Source organism: Archocentrus centrarchus, unplaced genomic scaffold, assembly GCF_007364275.1.
Source record: "Archocentrus centrarchus isolate MPI-CPG fArcCen1 unplaced genomic scaffold, fArcCen1 scaffold_33_ctg1, whole genome shotgun sequence".
NCBI lineage: Eukaryota > Metazoa > Chordata > Actinopteri > Cichliformes > Cichlidae > Archocentrus > Archocentrus centrarchus.
The window spans coordinates 2,196,339-2,218,948 of record NW_022060261.1 but is presented as its reverse complement, the minus strand read 5'-3'; the positions used below and the strand labels follow the sequence as shown (position 1 = coordinate 2,218,948).

The window sequence follows — 22,610 nt, the reverse complement described above, 5'->3', positions numbered from 1 at the left end:
GGTTAACCAATAACAAGTGTCATGTGATTACCAATGTTAGGATTAGTGAATGTTAGGCTTAGTTAACAGATGAAGGAAAGATAACTGAACAGAATCCCAAACTCAAACTATCAGGTAAGGATTCAAAAGTGATTCAAAATAATGACTCAGCCAACAGCCTCTTTTACGGAAAGTACAGAAGCTGTAAAATTTCTGTAGTGAAAACATCCAGAGCTTCATCCCTGTAAATCTGACCCTGAGAGAGAAGCAGCTCAGTGTCCAACAACAGGAACATGAATCCAAACAATGTGTGATTTATTCTGTCTGTGTTTCCAGACAGCAGCACAGACTCAGAGCAGAGTCTCCAGAGTCCAGCTGTCTGTCCATGAAGAGTGACCATTCCAGAGATTTTCCTCCAGTCTTCAGTCAGGAACCTGGACCCTCACAGAGAAGGTAAGACAGTGTTTTGCTGTAACCTGAGCTGAAGATGAAAGGGAGAGAGCTGCATTTGGTACTGGTGCTACACAGTCTACCTCTATAGCAACACCTGCTGATTCCCAACTAGAATCTCTGTAGAAGAGAGACTTGTTTTATCAACTGCCCTTTGTTTAGGCGAAGATCGGGTAGAAGTTTGAACGAATGGTTGGAGAAAGCCAAATTGTGTGTGGGGACATGTCTTTTGTCTGTGTCTGATTTTCCTGTTCTTTCATTTGGATGTGTCATAAAATTAATTATCACTATAGCGCAGAGATGTCGATCCAGTGATTCTGTCTGTGTTTCCAGACGTCAGCAGCACAGACTCAGAGCAGAGTCTCCAGAGTCCAGCTGTCTGTCCATGAAGAGTGACCATTCCAGAGATTTTCCTCCGGTCTTCAGTCAGGAACCTGGACCCTCAGAGAGAAGGTAACACAGTGTTTTGCCGTAAACTGAGCTGAAGATGAAAAGGAGAGAGCTGCATTTGGTACTGGTGCTATATAGTCTACCTCTATAGCAACACCTGCTGATTCCCAACTAGAATCTCTATAGAAGAGAGACTTGTTTTATCAACTGCCCTTTGTTTAGGGAAAGATCGGGTAGAGGTTTGAACGAATGGTTGGAGAAAGCCAAATTGTGTGTGGGGACATGTCATTTGTACAGTATGTGTCTGATTTTCCTGTTCTTTCATTTGGATGTGTCATAAAATTTATTATCACTCTAGCGCAGAGATGTCGATCCAGTGATTCTGTCTGTGTTTCCAGACGTCAGCAGCACAGACTCAGAGCAGAGTCTCCAGAGTCCAGCTGTCTGTCCATGAAGAGTGACCATTCCAGAGATTATCCTCCGGTCTTCAGTCAGGAACCTGGACCCTCACAGAGAAGGTAAGACAGTGTTTTGCTGTAACCTGAGCTGAAGATGAAAAGGAGACAGCTGCATCTGGTACTGCTGCTACACAGTCTACCTCTATAGCAACACCTGCTTCTTACAAAATAGAGTCTTTGTAGAGGAGAGACTTGTTTTAGGAAATGCCCTTTGTTTAGGGGAAGATCATGTATAGGTTTAAATGAATGATTGGAGAAAGCCGAAGTGTGTGCGGGACATGTCATTTGTGTGTGTCTGATAAGGCATTGTTCCTGTTCTTTCATTTGGATGTGTGATAAAATTAGTCTGATCCAGTGATTCTGTCTGTGTTTCCAGACGTCAGCAGCACAGACTCAGAGCAGAGTCTCCAGAGTCCAGCTGTCTGTCCATGAAGAGTGACCGTTCCAGAGATTATCCTCCGGTCTTCAGTCAGGAACCTGGACCCTCACAGAGAAGGTATGACAGTGTTTTACTGTAAACTGAGTTGAAAATGAAAGGGAGACAGCTGCATCTGCTACTACTGCTACACAGTCTACCTCTATAGCAACACCTGCTGATTCCCAACTAGTATAGAGCAGAAACTTGTTTTCATGCCCCATGATAGGAAATGCCCTTTGTTTAGGGGAAGATCGGCTAAAGGTTTGAATGAATGGCTGCCCTGTGTGAGGGCATGCCAATTCTTGTGTCTGATAAGATGTTTTTCCTGTCTCATCATTTGGAAGGGGAAGCGCAAGATTAAATTAAACATCCCTCTCCTGCACACCAGTCCAATCCAGTGAAGATTGTTGCTATATTACAAGAGGTTCACGGTTGCTCAGATTCCTGTGTAGTCTTGCAAAAGGCTTTGTTTTTAAGAAAACAGCAAGAAGAGTTTTCCCTCTTATAGATGAGTCTTATGGAGAAGGTCAAACAGTGTGCTCCTAATGCTGAGGTTTTATTAAGGGATCAGTTTGTGGAGCCAGTTTTAGATGGGGTGTTGCATTGTTAGTAGAGGCAGCTGGTGCAAAGGCAGCCTGCACTCTTGTTGCTTGACATCAGGGGAGAGGCTGTTAGGTGGGAACGTGAAGTGTTGTCTTGTGGCGGAAGTGGTAAAGTAATTCTGTCTCTGATGTATATTGAATTCAGCGTGGGGTCTGTAGTGGTCCTCTGGAAGTGGTTCATTCGACCTCTAAGACAGAGATGAGTGAGATGAAGGAACTGTTAAAACATCAGGAGGAGCAGCTTAATCAGCTTACTGAAAGCACTGGTCTTTTGAAGAGTTCCTGTCCACAGACCCATTCATTCAGTAGTACCTGTTTAATATGCAGACACTGAAAACAACATGGTCATTTCCCTCGAGAGTGTGATGGTGAACATGTTCCCTGCTCCCAGGTTTCTTCACAGGGCATCCTTGCATCAGCACCCAGTCCCATTCTACTATGGCTTCAGAAAGCTAGCACCCACCACACTGCAGAGACACAGTTCCTGTGGGGCATTTCTAGGCTCAGGGGTTGTTTTAAATAGTCTAGCTGCAGTTTGACAACTTGTTTCATCCTCTCTGCATATCGATATGAGAATGGGTGGCATAACAGTGCTTTGTCTGGTAGATACTGGGCCCATGGTATCTATGGTTAGATAAAGTTTCTTCCAACAGCTTAAAGTGGCTAATACTTTGGCCACTCACTACACCGGTTACATAAAGCTGAGTGTTGAGCTGTGTGGTTACTACAGTAAGTAATGCATTACTCTAATCTGACTACTTTTCTAGGTAACGGGTAATCTAAGGCGTCACTATTTGCAATCCAGTAATCAGATTAAAGTTACTTATCCAAGTCACTGTGCGTTACTATTTTTGTCATTTTCTTAGTAAAACAGATATGTTTTTGCTTTCTTCTTGTGTCTCGGGGAGTGGCATCTGGCCAACGCAACAATTGTGTCCCATTTTCAGCATGAGGACAAAAACAGCACACCGCGACACAAATGTAAACCGTGGAGGGAGGAGAAAGATACGCTTTTCTAGCTGAAATTCCCTCACTATTGTGAGTTTGTGTCAGCTAAAGATGACAATATCAAGGTTAGTTGTGCACTCTGTGCTGCGATAAAGTGCTATCTAGCTTAAAAAAACTACGTCAGATTTGGAGAAACATCTGGAGTCGCAGCACAGCACAGTCACACTTACAGAGCGAGTCCCACCAGGTGGAGAAGCAGAGCTGCGGCTAATGCAGGAGCCCCCCAGCACCCACAACAAAAGCTGGACTTTGGTAAAAACCAGTAAGTGTGTGTGGGGGTGGGGGGGGGCTGAAGAAGCTGGTCGGACAGTATGTAGTAGAAGAAATGCTGCCACTTTATTTATTCATTTTTTTTTTTTGGGGGGGGGGGGGGGGGGGGTGTTTACTGGTGTTGTGGCAAAAAGTGATCGTCTGCCATGAAGTGATTCTGATGTGTTTCTGTGTGTTTTTACGTGTAATGTCTTTGCTCATATTGGTAAACAGAGTGCAGTCAGCATGATTTTTGAAGGGCTTATATATAAAATGCAGAAATAACCTGTTTTTCAACAATCTTTAGGAGTCTGTGTTATTGTACCTACATTATAATCAATCCTGTGCTTGTTGGCCACTTAAAATATCTTTATAGATCTGTGATGTTATATTTGTTGTGATTTCTGCAGCTCTGAGCCAGATTTCTGTTTAAAAAGACATTTTTAATGTCAGACAGTTTTTACCTTGATACCGTATTATATATATATACATATACATATATATATATGCATATGTACATATGTACATATATATATATATATATATATATATATATATATATATATATATATATATATATATATATATATATATATATATATATATATATATATATATATATATATATATATATATACATATATATATATATATACATATATATACATATATATACATATACATACTGTTAGATCCCACAGGTTTTACCTCTGTGACAGCTACTCCGTTTCATAGGGTCCTGATCACTTGGGTCGGCAGGGTATTACCCACTTCCGAGCTCAGTGACAGTACTTAAGCTGTGGCGGGGCTGCTCGTCTGGCTCTAACTGCTAATAATCCTAACATCTGCCCCGCTACCTCTGTATTCTGATGCTGTCGGTCAGGAAGGCTCACACAGTCGACCCAAAATACAGCCCAATTAGTTATAGCAGCCAGCCCCTTTGATCAGTGCACTTGTAACCGACCAGATTCTTTTATCGGCTCGGACAGTGAGCCCAAGGGACATAGGTAAAGTTGAAGTGGATTACATACGACTAGTGTGTCCAAAACAGAACCAGATATTATAGCTTAACTTGCCTATCATTTTATTGTTCCGTGGACATTAAGTGTACCGTTAAAAAGGGAATAAATTCTCAACGAATTATACTGACTTTTTAGAGTCAAATTTTATTATGCAGGTTTTCAGCTCAAGCAGGTAGCATTTAGCTCTGAATCAATCTTCAATCAATTCTCAACATGCAGTAATCACTTCTAAATCTCAGATCTCAAAATTAATATAAATCAATCACATTTCTTAAACAGTAAATACTTATGAGCTGGGTTGTTGAAGAAGGGGCTTAAAATATCCAATTCTGTCGATAAATCCTTTTTGAAGAGACTGCTTTCAAGTGAGTCACTCGGCCAAAGCAACCACACCCAAAATCCAGTCCATTACTGACTCAGTGAAGTGGGGGGAAAAAGGAGAAGTCCAAAAAGAGAGGTATTGACCTCTTTCAGTTGACTGTCCTTCTTTTTTATAATCTTACTGTTCTTCGGATATCCTTTTCGAATTCCAACAGCTTAGGTACTTCCAATCTTCATCTGATAATGCAGGGAGAATTCTCACAAAGACATTTGAAGTCAATTAAATGTCCACATCTGGATTGGCTGGGTCCACTCTGTAGACTTGTCCTGGTGTTGGTAAGGGCTCCCTAGATTCTCCCTCGATGCTTCTGTGCATCACCTTTTATAGCTCAAGTCTAAGACACATCCTAGTTTTAAAACATCATCATGACACATTATCACTCCACTGTTTGATTACCAATTATGGTATTTGGCTTTGACCATTACTTCATCCCCTCTCCCCTCTGGGCCTTTCGGTACTTTTCCACTCTCAACATGCCTGGACATGTTTTCTCCCCCCTGTTCTCACTCATCCTTGGTAACATCTTTCTGTTCCTTATTTTACCCTGCTCTGTGATTCTCTAAGATTTCACAATTTCCTTAACTTGTTGTGCTTTAAAATCATTACTTTGTTACACACATCCTGATCAACTTTAGAAATCATACAGATTATCTGTTACACTCTATAAATCAACTTTATTATTTTATATAAATCAAAATTATGATTGTCCACACAGTACCAGCCGTAGGCCATCGAAGAACCTAAATCTCAACCTCAACCCACTTCATTCGACAATACATATACATACATACATACATATACACACATATACACACATACATACATATACACACATACATACATATACACACATACACATGTACACAGATATACGCATACATATACACACATATATACACGTACATATCAACACATATATACACATACATACATATATACACATATTTACACATATACACACATACATACATATACACACATATATACACATACATATACACACATATATACACATACATACATATACACACATACATACATATACATACATATACACACATACATACATATACATACATACACACACATACACACATATACACACATATACACACATACATACATATACACACATACATACATATACACACATATATACACATACATACATATACACACATATACACACATATATACACATATACACACATACATACATATACACACATATATATGTATATATGTATACGTATATATATATATATATATATATATATATATATATATATATATATATATATATATATATATATATATATATATATATATATGTGTATATATATATATGTATATATGTGTATATATATATATGTATATATGTGTATATATATATATGTATATATGTGTATATATATATATATATGTATATATGTGTATATATATATGTATATATATATATATATATATATGTATACGTATATACACACGCATATACATATATATATATATATATATATATATATATATATACAAATATATATACACATATATATATACACATATATATACACACATATATATATTCAATTCAATTCAATTCAATTTTATTTATATAGCACCAAATCACAACAAACTGTCGCCTCAAGGCGCTTTTTATTGTGGGTAAACACCCTACAATAATACAGATAAAACCCAACAGTCAAAACGACCCCCTATGAGCAAGCACTTGGCGACAGTGGAAAGGAAAAACTCCCTTTTAACAGGAAGAAACCTCCAGCAGAACCAGGCTCAGGGAGGGGCAGTCATCTGCCGCGACCGGTTGGGCTGAGGGGAGAGAAAGACATGCTGTGGAAGAGAGCCAGAGATTAATATCAATTAATGATTAAATGCAGAGTGGAGTATAAACAAAGTAAATAAGGTGAATGAGAAACAGTGCATTATGTGAACCCCCCAGCAGACTAGGCTATAGCAGCATAACTAAGGATGGTTCAGGGTCACCTGATCCAGCCCTAACTATAAGCTTTATCATAAAGGAAAGTTTTAAGCCTAATCTTAAAATAGAGAGGGTGTCTGTCTCCCGAATCCAAGCTGGAAGCTGGTTCCACAGAAGAGGCGCCTGAAAGCTGAAGGCTCTGCCTCCCATTCTACTCTTAAGTATCCTAGGAACCACAAGTAAGCCAGCAGTCTGAGAGCGAAGTGCTCTGTTGGGGTGATATGGTACTATGAGGTCTTTGAGATAAGATGGTGCCTGATTATTCAAGACTTTGTATGTGAGGAGAAGAATTTTAAATTCTATTCTAGATTTAACAGGGAGCCAATGAAGAGAAGCCAATATGGGAGAAATCTGCTCTCTCTTTCTAGTCCCTGTCAGTACTCTAACTGCAGCATTTTGGATCAGCTGAAGGCTTTTCAGGGAGCTTTTAGGACAGCCTGATAATAATGAATTACAATAATCCAGCCTAGAAGTAATAAATGCATGAATGAGCTTTTCAGCATCACTCTGAGAAAGGATGTTTCTAATTTTAGAAATATTGCGCAAATGCAAAAAAGCGGTCCTACATATTTGTTTAATATGTGCATTGAAGGACATATCCTGGTCAAAAATGACTCCAAGATTTCTCACAGTGTTACTGGAGGCCAAAGTAATGCCATCCAGAGTAAGGTGCCGTTTACACGAGACCGTTTTCATTTTGAAACGGTGTCGTTTTGATGCGTTTCGGCCTTGCGTTTACACGACAACGGTGTCGTTTTGATGCGTTTCGCCCTTCTGTTTACACGACAACAGAGTGAAAACGATGTGTTTCAGAAACGGGGTCCAGAGTGGAGCGTTTCAGAAACGCACCGGCTTGCGTTTTCGTGTAAACACTTGAAACCGGGGTGATTTGAAAACGCTCGACTCGCACATGCGCACTATGGTTGCGACGGCCAGTTTTTCGCGCACGCGCAAACTGATAAACAGTACTCGCGGATTCACGAGTGCTTCTTATGCTTTTCCTGTGTTTTTACCGTTTTGTAATATAGCGTTGTGTGCAGCAGCGATCCAACCTCATCATCGGTCCACACAAAACCTCTCACATTGGCCGTTTTGTAAGTAATGAACAATTTGCCGCACTACCTACTGTGTCACTCCACGCATGCGCGTCTTGCATAAACAAACTTTGCAAAGAGAAAACCAACGCCAACTTGTGGCCTGGCATGGGAACTACATCGTTTTCATCGTTTCACATGTCCTCGTGTAAACACGGATCGTTTCTGAAACGCCATCGTGTAAACGAAAGGCTGAAACGCATCAAAACGACACCGTTTCCAGTGAAAACGGCTTCGTGTAAACGGCACCTAAGTATCTGGTTTGACACCATGTTTCTAAGATTTGTGGGGCCGAGAACAAGAATTTCAGTTTTATCTGAATTTAGAAGCAGGAAATTAGAGGTCATCCAGGCCTTAATGTCTTTAAGACATTCCTGCAGTTTAACTAATTGATGTGTGTCATCTGGCTTCATGGATAGGTAAAGCTGAGTATCATCTGCATAACAATGAAAATTGATGCAGTGCTTTCTAACAATACTGCCTAAGGGAAGCATGTATAATGTAAATAAAATTGGTCCTAGCACAGAACCCTGTGGAACTCCATAATTAACCTTAGTGTGTGAAGAAGACTCCCCATTTACATGAACAAATTGGAGTCTATGAGATAAATATGATTCAAACCACTGCAGTGCAGTACCTTTAATACCTATAGCAAGCTCTAATCTCTGTAATAAAATGTTATGGTCAACAGTATCAAAAGTTGCACTGAGGTCCAACAGGACAAGAACAGAGATGAGTCCACTGTCAAAGGCTCTAAGAAGATCATTTGTAACCTTCACTAATGCTGTTTCTGTACTGTGATGAATTCTGAAACCTGACTGAAACTCTTCAAATAAACCGTTCCTCTGCAGATGATCAGTTAGCTGTTTTACAACTACTCTTTCAACAATCTTTGAGAGAAAAGGAAGGTTGGAGATTGGCCTATAATTAGCTAAGACAGCTGGGTCAAGTGATGGCTTTTTAAGCAGAGGTTTAATTACAGCCACCTTGAAGGTCTGTGGTACATAGCCAACTAATAAAGACTGATTGATCATTTTTAAGATTGAAGCATCAATAATTGGAAAGACTTCTTTGAACAGTCTAGTAGGAATGGGATCTAACAAACATGTTGCTGGTTTGGAGGAAGTAACTATTGAAGTTAACTCTGAAAGATCAACTGGAGCAAAAGAGTCAAAACAAATATCAGCAGTGCTGAAAGCAGCCGAACATGAAGAATAATCTTTGAGATGGTTATGAATAATTTTTTCTCGAATGTCTAAAATTTTATTTGTAAAGAAATCCATGAAGTCACTGCTAGTTAAAGTGAAAGGAATACTCGGCTCCACAGAGCTCTGACTCTTTGTCAGCCTGGCTACAGTGCTGAAAACAAACCTGGGGTTGTTCTTATTTTCTTCAATTAATGATGAATAGTAAGATGTCCTAGCTTTACGGAGGGCTTTTTTATAGAGCAACAAACTCTTTTTCCAGGCTAAATGAGCATCTTCTAATTTAGTGAGACACCATTCCCTCTCCAGCTTTCGGGTTATCTGCTTTAAGCTGTGCGTTTGTGAATTATACCACGGAGTCAGGCACTTCTGATTTGAAGCTTTCCTTTTCAGAGGAGCCACAGTATCCAAAGTTATACGCAGTGAGGATGTAAAACTATTGAGGAGATAATCGACCTCACTGGGAGCAGAGTTTAGGTAGCTGCTCTGCACTGTGTTGACACTGAAGAGCATAACAATGAAGGAATTAGAGCCTTAAACTTAGTTACAGCACTTTCAGAAAGACTTCTACTGTAATAAAACTTATTCCCCACTGCTGTGTAATCCATTAAAGTAAATGTAAATGTTACTAAGAAATGATCAGACAGGAGGGGGCTTTCAGGGAATACTGTTAAGTCTTCAGTTTCTATGCCATATGTTAGGACAAGATCCAGAGTGTGATTAAAGTGGTGGGTGGGCTCCTTTACATTTTGAGAGAAGCCAATTGAATCTAACAATAGATTAAATGCAGTGTTGAGGCTGTCATTCTCAGCATCTACATGGATGTTAAAATCACCCACTATAATTATTTTATCTGAACTGAGCACTAAATCAGATAAAAAGTCTGAGAAATCAGACAGAAACTCTGAGTAAGGACCAGGTGGACGATAGATAATAACAAATAAAACAGGTTTTTGATTTTCCCAATTAGGATGGACAAGACTAAGAGTCAGGCTTTCAAAAGAATGAAAACTTTGTCTGGGTCTTTGATTAATTAATAAGCTGGAATTGAAGATTGCAGCTAATCCTCCTCCTCGACCTGTGCTTCGAGCATTCTGACAGTTACTGTGACTCGGGGGTGTTGATTCATTTAAACTAACATATTCATCCTGCTGTAACCAGGTTTCTGTAAGGCAGAATAAATCAATACGTTGATCAATTATTAAATCATTTACTAATAGGGACTTGGAAGAGAGAGACCTAATGTTTAACAATCCACATTTAATTGTTTTATTCTTTGGTGCAGTTGATGAAGCTGTATTATTTATTGTTTTTGAATTTTTATGCTTAAATAGCTTTTTGCTGATTTTAGCTTTGGTTTTTGGTGGTCTGGGAGCAGGCACCCACTCTATGGGGATGGGGTTTTGGGGGGATGGCAGGAGGAGAGAAGCTGCAGAGAGGCATGTAAGACTGCAGCTCTGCTTCCTGGTCTCAACCCTGGGTAGTCAGTTTTTAGGAGGGTTAATAAATTTGGCCAGATTTCTAGAAATGAGAGCTGCTCCATCCAAAGTGGGATGGATGCCGTCTCTCCTAACAAGACCAGGTTTTCCCCAGAAACTTTGCCAATTATCTATGAAGCCCACGTCATTTTTTGGACACCACTCAGACAGCCAGCGATTCAAGGAGAACATGCGGCTAAACATGTCGCTCCTGGTCTGATTGGGGAGGGGCCCAGAGAAAACTACAGAGTCCGACATCGTTTTTGCAAAGTTACACACCGAGTCAATATTAATTTTAGTGACCTCCGATTGGCGTAACCGGGTGTCATTACTGCCGACGTGAATAACGATCTTACCAATCTACGATTAGCCTTAGCCAGCAGTTTCAAATTTCCATGAATGTCGCCTGCTCTGGCCCCTGGAAGACATTTGACTATGGTCGCCGGTGTCTCTAGCTTCACGTTTCTCAAAACAGAGTCACCAATAACCAGAGTTTGTTCCTCGGCGGGTGTGTCGCCGAGTGGAGAAAAACGGTTAGAGACGTGAACAGGTTGGTGGTGTACCCGGGGCTTCTGCTTAGGACTACGCTTCCTCCTCACCGTCACCCAGCTGGCCTGTTTTCCCTGCTGCTCGGGATCTGCTGGGGGGGAGCTAACGGCGGCTAAGCTACCATGGTCCGCACCCACTACAGGGGCCTGGCTAGATGTAGGATTTTCCAGGGTGCGGAGCCGAGTCTCCAGTTCAAAAAGCCTGGCCTCCAGAGCTACAAACAGACTACATTTATTACAAGTACCGTTACTGCTAAAGGAGGCCGAGGAGTAACTAAACATGTGAAACCCAGAGCAGGAAAGTGCAGGAGAGGAAGCCATGCTGGTAGTGAGTCGGCTAAGGGCTAAGCTACTAGCTGAGCTAAGCTAGCGAATTTCTAAAAACAAATAAAGTGAGTAATGTGAATACAGGTGATTCAGCAAAGAGTATGCTATTTAAAGTAGGTGAAGATTACACTAAAATATGTTATTATCCAGATAAATCAAGTTATACAGATATAACAGCTAACAGACAGCAAAACACTGTGCTCCGAAACAGGAACAGGAAGTGATACAATACCGCAGTGAGAGCCAACACCAAAGACACATATATATAGATATACACATATATATACACATATATATATATATATATATATATACATATATACACATATATATATACACATATATATACATACACATATATATACATATATGTATATACACATATATATACATACACATATACACATATATATACATACACATATATATATATATATACACATACACATATACACACATATATATATATATATATATATATACATGTGAGTGCTGAATTGCGATGGCATTTTTTTCATCCAATGACAGAGAAGCCACGTGGGTCTGTTGCTGCTGCTTCGGCTTGCAGCGCTGCTGTTCATATGTAAAGTAGAGTCGTTAACACCTCCCGCCTGCCGGCTCCCCCGCACCTTTACCCCCCGCTGATTCTGTTGGTACGTAAACGACCATATCCGTGTCAGGCGAACGAAAATGCGCTTTCCCGTAAGCTGACGAAAGCTGACGTTTACCAGCGGCGCCCGTGTCAGTATACGGGGACGAACATGCTTCTTTTCGTGCAGTGTGAGCAGATTATCAGCTCAAAGAAGTAAGAACAATGGTTTTAATGAGTGCTCAGAACATTCCACAGAAATAAATATTTTTATGGAAAATTTGGTATTTCTAGTTTTTTCTTGTGTCCACAGAGTCTCCAGTGTAAAGAAAAATCCAGAACCAGAGCTCCAGGCCCCCAGTGAGAGTAGCTGTGTACAAAGTAGGACTTACCATCTACTTATTTCTGAAAACCAGATTTCTTATTGTGTTCAGACATTAAAAAGTTTTCCAGCTTTGTAGTTTAGCTAATTTTCTTTCTTTCAGATGCTGCTCTGCAGGAGGTTTCAGACAGACTTAAGAACATTCTGAGGAGAAGATGTGAACATGTGATAGAAGGAACTGATAGAACAGGAAATCGAACCCTTCTCAACAAGATCTACACTGAACTTTATATCGTGAATGGACAGAGGGAATATATTCACACCCAACATGAGGTGAGGCAGGTGGACAGAGCTTCCAAGAAGATGATCGTCCCTGAAACACCAATCAGATGCCAGGACATCTTCAAAGACTTACCCGACCAACAAAGACCCATCAGAGTGGTTCTCACAAATGGCATTGCTGGCATTGGAAAAACCTTCTCAGTGCAGAAGTTCACTCTGGACTGGGCAGAGGGCTTGGAGAACCAAAACCTCAGTGTGGTGATTCTGCTTTCATTCAGGGAGCTGAACTTGATCAGAGATCAGCAGTACAGTCTTCTGCAGCTGCTCCATGGTTTCCATGCTACATTACAGAAGGTCACAGCAGAGACGCTCACTGTCTGTAATCTTCTGTTCATCTTTGACGGCCTGGATGAAAGCAGACTTTCATTGGATTTCACCAACAGGAAGCTCGTGTCTGATGTCAGGCAGAAGTCATCAATCAGAGAGCTGGTGGCAAACCTCATCGAGGGGAATCTGCTTCCCTCGGCTCTCATCTGGATAACTACCCGACCTGCAGCAGCCAATCAGATCCCTCCTAGATGTGTTGACAGGGTGACAGAAGTAAGAGGCTTCACTGATGCCCAGAAGGAGGAGTACTTCAGGAGGAGATTCAGTGATGAAGAGCTGTCCAGCAGAATCATCTCCCACATGAAGACATCCAGGAGCCTCCACGTCATGTGCAGAATCCCAGTCTTCTGCTGGATCACTGCTACAGTTCTGGAGGACATGATGACTACAGAGCAGACAGGAGAGCTGCCCAAGACTCTGACTGACATGTACTCACACTTCCTGTTAGTTCAGATAAAGAAGAAGCAGAACAAGTACCATGAAGGACATGAGACGAGTCAACAGGAGCTCAGTGAAGCTGACAGGGAAGTTCTTCTGAAGCTGGGGAGGCTGGCATTTGAACATCTGGAGAAAGGAAACATCATGTTCTACCAAGAAGACCTGGAGCAGTGTGGTCTGGATGTGACAGAGGCCTCGGTGTACTCAGGAGTTTGTACAGAGATCTTCAAACAGGAGTATGTGAGCTTCAAGAAATCAGTTTACAGCTTTGTTCATCTGAGCATTCAGGAGTTCCTGGCTGCAGTCTACATGTTCCACTGTTACACCAAGAGGAAGATGGAGGTGCTGCAGGCCTTTATGTGTAAGGACATCTCATCTCTGGATGAGTTTCTGATAACAGCCATGGAGAAATCCTTTGAAAGCAAAACCTCCCACCTGGAACTGTTTGTTCGCTTCCTTCATGGCCTCTGTGTGGAATCCAATCAGAAACTTCTTAGAGGTCTGCTGGGTCAGATAGAGATCAGTCCAGAAATGATCCAGAGAGTCAGCAAAAACCTGAAGGAGATTAACGCATCTGACAAGTGTCCTGATGGAAGCATCAACATCTTCCACTGTCTGATGGAGATGAAAGACCTCTCAGTATATCAGGACATTCAAGAGTTCCTGAAGTCAGGGAACAAATCAGGGATGAAACTCTCTGAAATCCAGTGCTCAGCTCTGGCCTACATGCTGCAGATGTCAGAGGAGGTTTTGGATGAGTTTGACCCTGCAAAGTACAACACATCAGATGAGGGACGACATAGACTGCTTCCAGCTGTGAGGAACTGCAGAAAGGCTCGGTGAGTCCGGATGTGGCTAACGTTATGAATCAGTGTAGAGTAATAGATTAGTTCATAAAAAAGATTCTTTATAAAATATCCTCATGGATCAGTTTTCTACTTGTTTATTGCAAACTTCAGATGTCAGTTTGATTTTGTCAGAGATCATGTTGAGCTTTTTCAAACACAGTGAAAAATGTTTTTTCACAAAAAATTATTTGGATGATTTAATTTTTATGCTTGTACCTTGGGCTGAAACAGCAGCCATTGTGGTCACATGTAACGATGGTGAGGCAACACATGATGCTGTCACAGTGATTTGATTTTAGCAGTAGAAATTAAATCAGTAAATTTATTGATTGCAGAGTGTGCTGAAACTTTCCTCAGTTCAGCACACTCTGAAGAGTCAGTCGGAATGAATCTGAGTCCAACTTTTCATGTTAAAGAGGGAGGTGAGTCAGATGTGGGATCAGATCACACTGACAGACTGTGGACAGCATGGATACCTGAATAGAACACCACTGTCTCTCCTTCCACTGCACAAAAGAGAAAGGAAAAAAAAAGTCAAATAAGAAGTGTCCAGTTGTTTTGCATCAAGTGCATGAAGTATATATAAAGTGCCTTTTTCATAATAACATGTTTTCTAATATATGTGTCAACACAGATTTCACAGTGTTTCAGATGTTTGCTGTATAATGCTGAGCTCATCTGTGAACTCCAACCCCTCCCATCTGAGAGAGCTGCACCTGAGTTCAGTGAACCTGGAGAATTTTGCAGCAGAACTGTTTGGTGCTCTGGAGAGTCCAAACTGTAAACTAGAGAAACTGAGGTCAGTTTATAGAATCTGTTTTTATCTCTGCAGGTATTTCAATAACATGAACTGTGATGTAATCTGCAAATAATGTGTGGCTCCAGCGCTCTAAGACGAAGGATTGGAGCACTAAACTTTTTTTTTCTCAGTTCCAATCATTGTTGTTTTTGGCAAACCATTTTAGTTTTAGTCCTAGCCTTTTGGATGAAAATGCTCCTTAGTTTTAGTCAATAAAAACTCAAAAAAGCTTTAGTCAAGTTTTAATCAGCTTTAGTGGGGAAAAAAATTAGAAAATATTTGTCTTCACAAATTAATTTGAATAATTAGCGGTAACAGTGGAATCAGTTATTCCAAAAATACAATAAACAAAAACATTCTCACCTTGGCAATTGGGACTTTATTTCTCAGAATTTGCTAAAGATGAGGAACACAAGCTTCACTTGACCTCGTCTGCCAGATAAATAATAATAATTATTATAATAATTGAATTGATTTTCCCAAATTGAGCATTCACAGTGTTGGAAAATCCTGCACAGTTATAGCAATCTAATAATTCTCATTCCCATGTTGCACCGGTAAGTGACCAGGGTCAGATTTAGTCTGCTATGTTAGGATGGGCAACTGGAAATATAAACAGGCAACATGACCTGAGGTCAGAACAGCCAACTAATGACCCGCAGGTTGCTGGATTGAGAGCCTTTTTACACTTTTTAAGATGACAGTTTTGTGTATGCTGAATTAACAATTGGAACAAACTGATTCTAAAAATTACTTCATTCTGGTCCATATGTAGCAGCTGTATGATGATTTCTGCAGGCTGAAGAACATCTACACTTTTATAGATTATACACAATCAAATTACACAGAGAGACTCTCTCCAAATGCACAAATTTCCCCGTCGTGGGATCATTAAAGTTTTATCTTATCTCTTATCTTAAAACCACAGAACAAAAGCTGAGAAAGTTTTCTGCTAGAACACTTCTGGTAAATATTGCTATAATTCATGCTGTTACAGCTGGAGTAAAATCAAGATTTAATTAATCAGAGTAAATATTCACTGAAACTAAATATCTTAATGTGTGTGTGAATTAACATTAACTCTTATAGAAAAAAGAAATGTTGACAACCGACAAAGCTACGGATGATGTGCTTCATATCACCCTATCCTTAACTTCCTCTTTGTGTCTCTGCATGTCCTTCATCCATGAATCTATGCTGTGGTTTTCCTCTCCATCTTCAACATATTAACATCCACACATGTCCAAACAATTTCAATTCAATTCAGTTTTATTCATATAGCACCAAACCACAACAAACTGTCACCTCAAGTTGCTTTATATTGTAAGGTAAAGACCCTACAATAATTTTACAGAAAATCCAACAGTCAAAACGACCCCCTATGAGGAGTTGGAGTTTGGAGGTAATACTGACAACTGATTTGTGTGTGTAAGACGCTGATGTGATGATGATCACAATAACAGAAGGGCCAGTCACTATTAATTTTAGAGAAACACATCGAATTTGATTACCAGTGATTTCATCTCCATGTTCTAATCTTCATTCAGATTGGAGAACTGCAGTTTGTCAGAGACCTGCTGTGCTGCTCTGGTCTCTGCTCTGAAGTCCAACCGAACCAGGCTGAAACATCTGGGTCTAATAACAAACAACCTACAGGAAACAGGAGTGAAAGAGCTGTGCAGTTTCCTAGAGAGTCCACTCTGTAATCTGGAGACTGTGAGGTCAGTCTACTTAGTTTCTGTTGCTACTATAAATCTTCCATCCATAAACCGGTATGTTTTATTTTGATAATAACTTATTTACTTGAATTTAGCTAATTTAGTTAACATATTAGATTAATTTGAGGAAGATTTATGTTGATGAAATATCGTACTCACAAAAATAAATAAAGCGACCCCTTTTTAATCTTCTGTCTGCCTGTAACATTGTTCATTATGACTGGTTTGGTGGTGTGTCAGTGATGGTTTGGAGAGGTATATGTGTGGAAGGACGCACAGACCTCTACAAGCTAGGCAACAACACCCTGACTGCCATCAGGTATTGGACCAACTGTCAGACCCTACACTGCTGCAGTGGGTCCTGGGGTATGGCAATACCTGGCCTCATGTGGTTATAGTACATAGGAAGTTCCCAGAGGACAAAGGAACAGATACAATTGACTGGCCCCCAGTCCTAGTCGTCTCAATGGGTGCATGCCCGAATGCTGTCAGGCGTCAATACAAGTATGTGAGGGGCCATACAAACTACTGAGTTTGTATACAGCTCATTTGGTAACATTGAGCAGCATATTTAGAGGTCCCATTGCCTACCACTTTAACAAATGTCAGTTTCACATGTCCCCAGAATGTAGATTTAGGTATCTGCGCAAAACACCACACAGATTTTTTACATGTGCCTTACACTACCAGTTAGGCTCCCTTTCATAATGTCTTAGTGTCTGTGGTTTCAAGTCATAATGGAATCGCTTCTGCACCCACTTCTTTTACTGTCTCTGGCCTTCATTATAGACCTAACTGAGACACTCCATGGGTTCGTTCGAAGGAAGCTCATTTGTGCTTGTATTCCCAATCTAATTCTTTTGGTCACTACCCAAAGCTCATGACCATAGGTGAGGGCAGGCACACCAATCAATTGGTAAATCAGCAGCTTTGCTTTCACACACAGCTCCCTCTTTAACACGACAGACTAGTGCAGTATCAGCATCACTGCAGATGCAGCCCCGATCTGTCTGTCAATCTCCCTTTCCCTTTTCACCATCACTCGTGAACAAGACCTTGAGATAGATAAACTCTTCCACATGGGGCAACAACTTGTCCCTGAGCTGGTGTGGGCACTCAGACTTAGAGGTGCTAATTCTCATGCCAGCCGCTTCACACTCAGCTGTGAACCATTCCACTGTGAGCTGGAGGCCACCACCTAACGAAGCCAACAGGATTGCATCATCTGCAAAGAGCAGAGAAGAGATTCTTAAGCCACCAAAGCAGAAGCTTTTTGCCATCTACTACGCCTAGAAATCCTATCCATAAAAATTATGAATAGAATTGGTGACAAAGGGCAGCCCTGGCAAAGTCCAACACCCACTGAAAACAAGACAATCAATCAATCAATCAATCAATCAATCAATCAATCAATCAATCAATCAATCAGTCAGTCAGTCAGTCAATCCTTTATTAGTCATTGTACACAATGTACACAATAAAATTATGTTCCAGAAAAAACCCATCCAAGAAAAAGAACAAACAAACCAAACAAACAGGGGAGATAAGTGTCTGCAGCCATGCTGCCATCACAGAGAGGCACTGCTGTTTAAAGAGATGAAACAATAGCAAACACAGGAGCAGATGAGGAGAAAAAAAATCATCTCGTACTATGCCCCCACAGGGCACAATATGAGGTTGGAAAAAAACCTCTGCACAGCGTAGTGAGTGCACATTTAATGCATGGAAAAGCAGGAGGGTGGGTGTGGGTGGGTGTTTGGGAGACGAGATGGGGGGTGGAGAGGGGGGGGGGGGGCAGGGGAGGCTAGTGGGTTCAGGAGTACTGTGGAGCCAATCCTAGCTCTCCCCTCGGGTAACAGTTCGCACAGGTCAAAGAGGCGGGATGTGCGGGGCGAGTAGAGCATCTGTTTACATAACTTCAAGGAGAAAAATGAGATTTCCGGCTATCCAAGGCCAGCCAGGGAGCCAAATTAGATATAAACACAGTTGTTTTGGTACAAGCTGTCACTGATTTTGGTTGCTGACTGCCTTACAGTCTCACTGGAAAACTCTCAATGGTGACAACTCCAATCATCCGAATTTTCTCTCCGCACAGAGACATACAGCTTCTCCAAGATTTAATCCGTTTCGCCTGCGGGCACGGCCACACCTGTGAATCTCAAGACTTGCATCCAACTTGCGATTCAGCTCCAGGAGATACTGAGTCTGAGTGTGCCCTGCTCTGCACATACCTTCACACTGGCCAGGCAGCCTTACCAAAGCCCGAATGGCTGCCCAGACATTTCGAATTGCGCTTGGCCTGCCGGTACCTGTCATCTGCCACCGTATTACAGGCTAACCAAGACAGATAGGATAGGACTCCTTCTTCAACTGGATGGCTCCTTTCACCTGTGACCACCATCTGGTTTGGGGATTACTGGTGCAAACTGATGTGCAGGCAGCAAGCCGAGGGGTTACAAGAATCTCCACCTGAGCTTCTCTCCTCTCACTGAGGGCAACTCTAAATTGGAACAGAGTCCAGCTCTCTCTAAGACTGGTTCCAGAGGCCAGGCGATGCACTGAGGTGATCCTGGCTATATCTAGCCAGTATCTTTCAACCTCACGCACTAGCTCAGGCTCCTTCCCCACCACAGAGGTGACATTCCATGTCCCAATAGCCAGTCTTGATAGCTAAGGATTGGTCCGCCAGGGCTTCTGCCCTTAGACACTGCCTGACACACAATGCACCCGACCTCTATGACGCCTCCTGCGGGTGGTGGGCCTACAGGACGGCACGCTCATGACTCCTCTTCGGGCTGCGGCCGGCCAGGCACCACAGGCTAATGCCTGTCACCAGACACTCTCCACTGAGCTCCCTCCCCAGGCCTGGCTCCAGGGTAGAGCCCTGGTAACCATATGCTGGGCAGGATAAACTGTTCCCATGATGACTTTTCCAAAGTGGTCGTTCAAATTGCTCTCTGTCTCACCCCTCACCCAGGACCAATTTGCTATGAGAGACAAGGCCCCGGACAACATAGCTCCTGGGATCACTAGGACACAAAAGCCCATCCACCATGATAAGTTGGCGATTCACAGAGGAGTCTGTGCATACAATTAGCCTTCATCTCTGCATACAATGTAGGCTAATAATTATATTAACGACAATAGTCCCTCCTAGATGCTAGCATGGTTTTACTATTCCTGTAGAGACATTGTCATCAGAAGTAATTCAAGAGAGCAGCTTCAGTTTCTTCATGAACAGCAGTTCAAGCCCAAAACACTCTAAACATGTCCTACAATTAAACTGGGAGGCTGGAAGAACAGCAGTAGTAAGAGACTTCAGACACTCTCAGATCATCATTTACACCTCAGAGTTAATCAAATTTTCATAACCCAATAAAAGTAGGTTTCCAGGATATGAGACTTTTGAAATCTGAACCTATCAGATGGGAATATCACTGATTTTATCCCCATATTTTATTCATTAATCAGTGTGCAAGACTGCAGTCTGTCAGAGGAATCACCTGGGCATCTCTGGTCTCGGGTCTGAAGTCCAGCCCCTCCCATCTGAAACATCTGGACCTGAGTGGAAACAGCTTGCAGGAATCAGATGTGAAGCAGCTGTCTGATTTTGTGAAGACTGGAGGATGTGAGGTCAGTATAGTGTTGGAGACAGTCCATGCTTTGCTTTTTCACACAGGGACAGGCAGGTTTGGATAGCTTAGCTGCTTAAATTCTCACCACTGGATGCCAGAAGATTGCAGACTGCACTGAAATGAATTCTGTTTGCTTAACCCTGCCAATTTAAGTGCATGATCCTAGCTAAAGTGGCTGCTGTACGACGAACATGTTTTAGTCAGCCAGAAGAAGACGATCAGAAGCAAAACATTTATCCCCAAACAGAACCAACAACCAACAAAGATAAAGGAGCACAAAAATCCAAAACAGACAAAGTTCAGGTGGTTTCCCTCTCAATGGGAGAAGTCCGACCAGACTAAACAGTTCTGTAGGCCAGCTGCAGTACCAGCAGCACAAAGTACTTCAGGAGGACTCTCAGACTCAGGCTTGGGACACACGAACGGAGCCAGACTGCTGCAGAAGACACTGCTGCTGCAGTACTGCTTCATCCAGCAGTGACTGACTGCCACAGCTCCAGAGTGAACTGCTCTGAGAACAGCTCCACTGCCACACAGTGTACGGTCTAACATCATCCCTGTGTGCTCCTCTGGATGTACCTGGACTGCTCTGATGCTGCTGCTCTGTCCCTCCACACAGTCTCTGTAGACACACTGAAGCTCCTCCACTCCTTCTGCTCCACACTCACCTGCTCCACCTCATTTTATTTCATCTTTTTATTCATTCACAGATTCTGAAGCCAGAAAGACTGTTTATTATTACTGTGAGTTACTTTTGCGAGATCCTGCAAAACTTCTTAATTTAAGGCTCTTCTGTGTTAATACTGATGAGGCAGCATCCATCTGGATCTTGAAAGGATCACTGAGAGATTGCCATCAAAAGTCTTTAATTCATAACTCAGTGGTTATTGTTGGCCAGAACAATGGCAAATCTGTACAGGGATGAAGGAATGAACCTGTCTTGCTCTCACGCCCTCACTGCTTCACCCATAATACAGTAACCACTGGGTTATGAATTAAAGATGACTTTTCGCTGCCAATCCCTCACCGATCCTTTCACCATCCCAACGGACGCCGCTGTATCAAGATTATATTAAGGTTTTGCTGTGTGGTGGGAAGGGTAGGACCCAAATGTAGGATGCATGACACTGGAGCTACACTCTTAACAGCTTTATTTGCTGGAGGCTCACAGTTGACAAGAAACAAAAACAACAAAATCTCAACTAAGCCTGGGAGAACTAGGGAAAAACTAAACTGGGAAACACACAGCGATAAAGGGGAAACACTGACGATGACACAACAATGAACACATCTTTGGTGGCTTAAATTCACGAGGTAATTAGGGCAAGTGGAAAGAGCAGGGATCAGCAGGTGAAACAAATGAAACTAATAACATAGAGGAAGAAATCTAAACACAAAGTACAAGGAACACGAGACCATCAAAATAAAACAGGAAATGACCAACTAAGACACACACGCAGACTTAACCCATGAAAACCTGACGGAGGGGTGACTAACAGACAGCTACTTGAACACACAGCCTGACAACACAGGGAAGACAGACACAAGAGACTCCACAACACAGGGGAGGGACACTAAGGGAAATCACAGGAAGTAACTAAACAAGAAACTAATAAACTAGGGGTGGGACTTTAACGCGTTAATTTCGATTAATTAATTACGGGGAAAATAACGAATTAAAAATTTTAACGCACTTTAATTGCACTTTGCACCGTGGAACGTTTCTCAGTGCACGAATTCCAGGCATACAGATTATATCAATGCATAATGTCCAAATTCAGGGGCCGCATCCTTCAAAGGACCCGGCCCACGTCCTTCACAGCCCACGAAGACCGCAAAGATTGGAAGTGAGCAGCTAGCCTTCATATCAGCTGCCCTCACCTCTGCGTAGCTCATGTCGCCTAGCAACGTGAGTGCGAAGCACAGCTGTGTAAAAGCAGCTGTTAAACGGAGAACGAACTTTTTCTCCTTTTTGTGGTTTAATTTTAA

General features: G+C 41.7%; 1 pseudogene; it reads left to right on the top strand.

Moving 5' to 3' along the window:
• Positions 1 to 1,235: 1,235 nt before the first annotated feature.
• LOC115776562 (protein NLRC3-like) lies at positions 1,236 to 22,280 on the top strand (annotated as a pseudogene).
• The last annotated feature ends 330 nt before the right edge of the window (positions 22,281 to 22,610 follow it).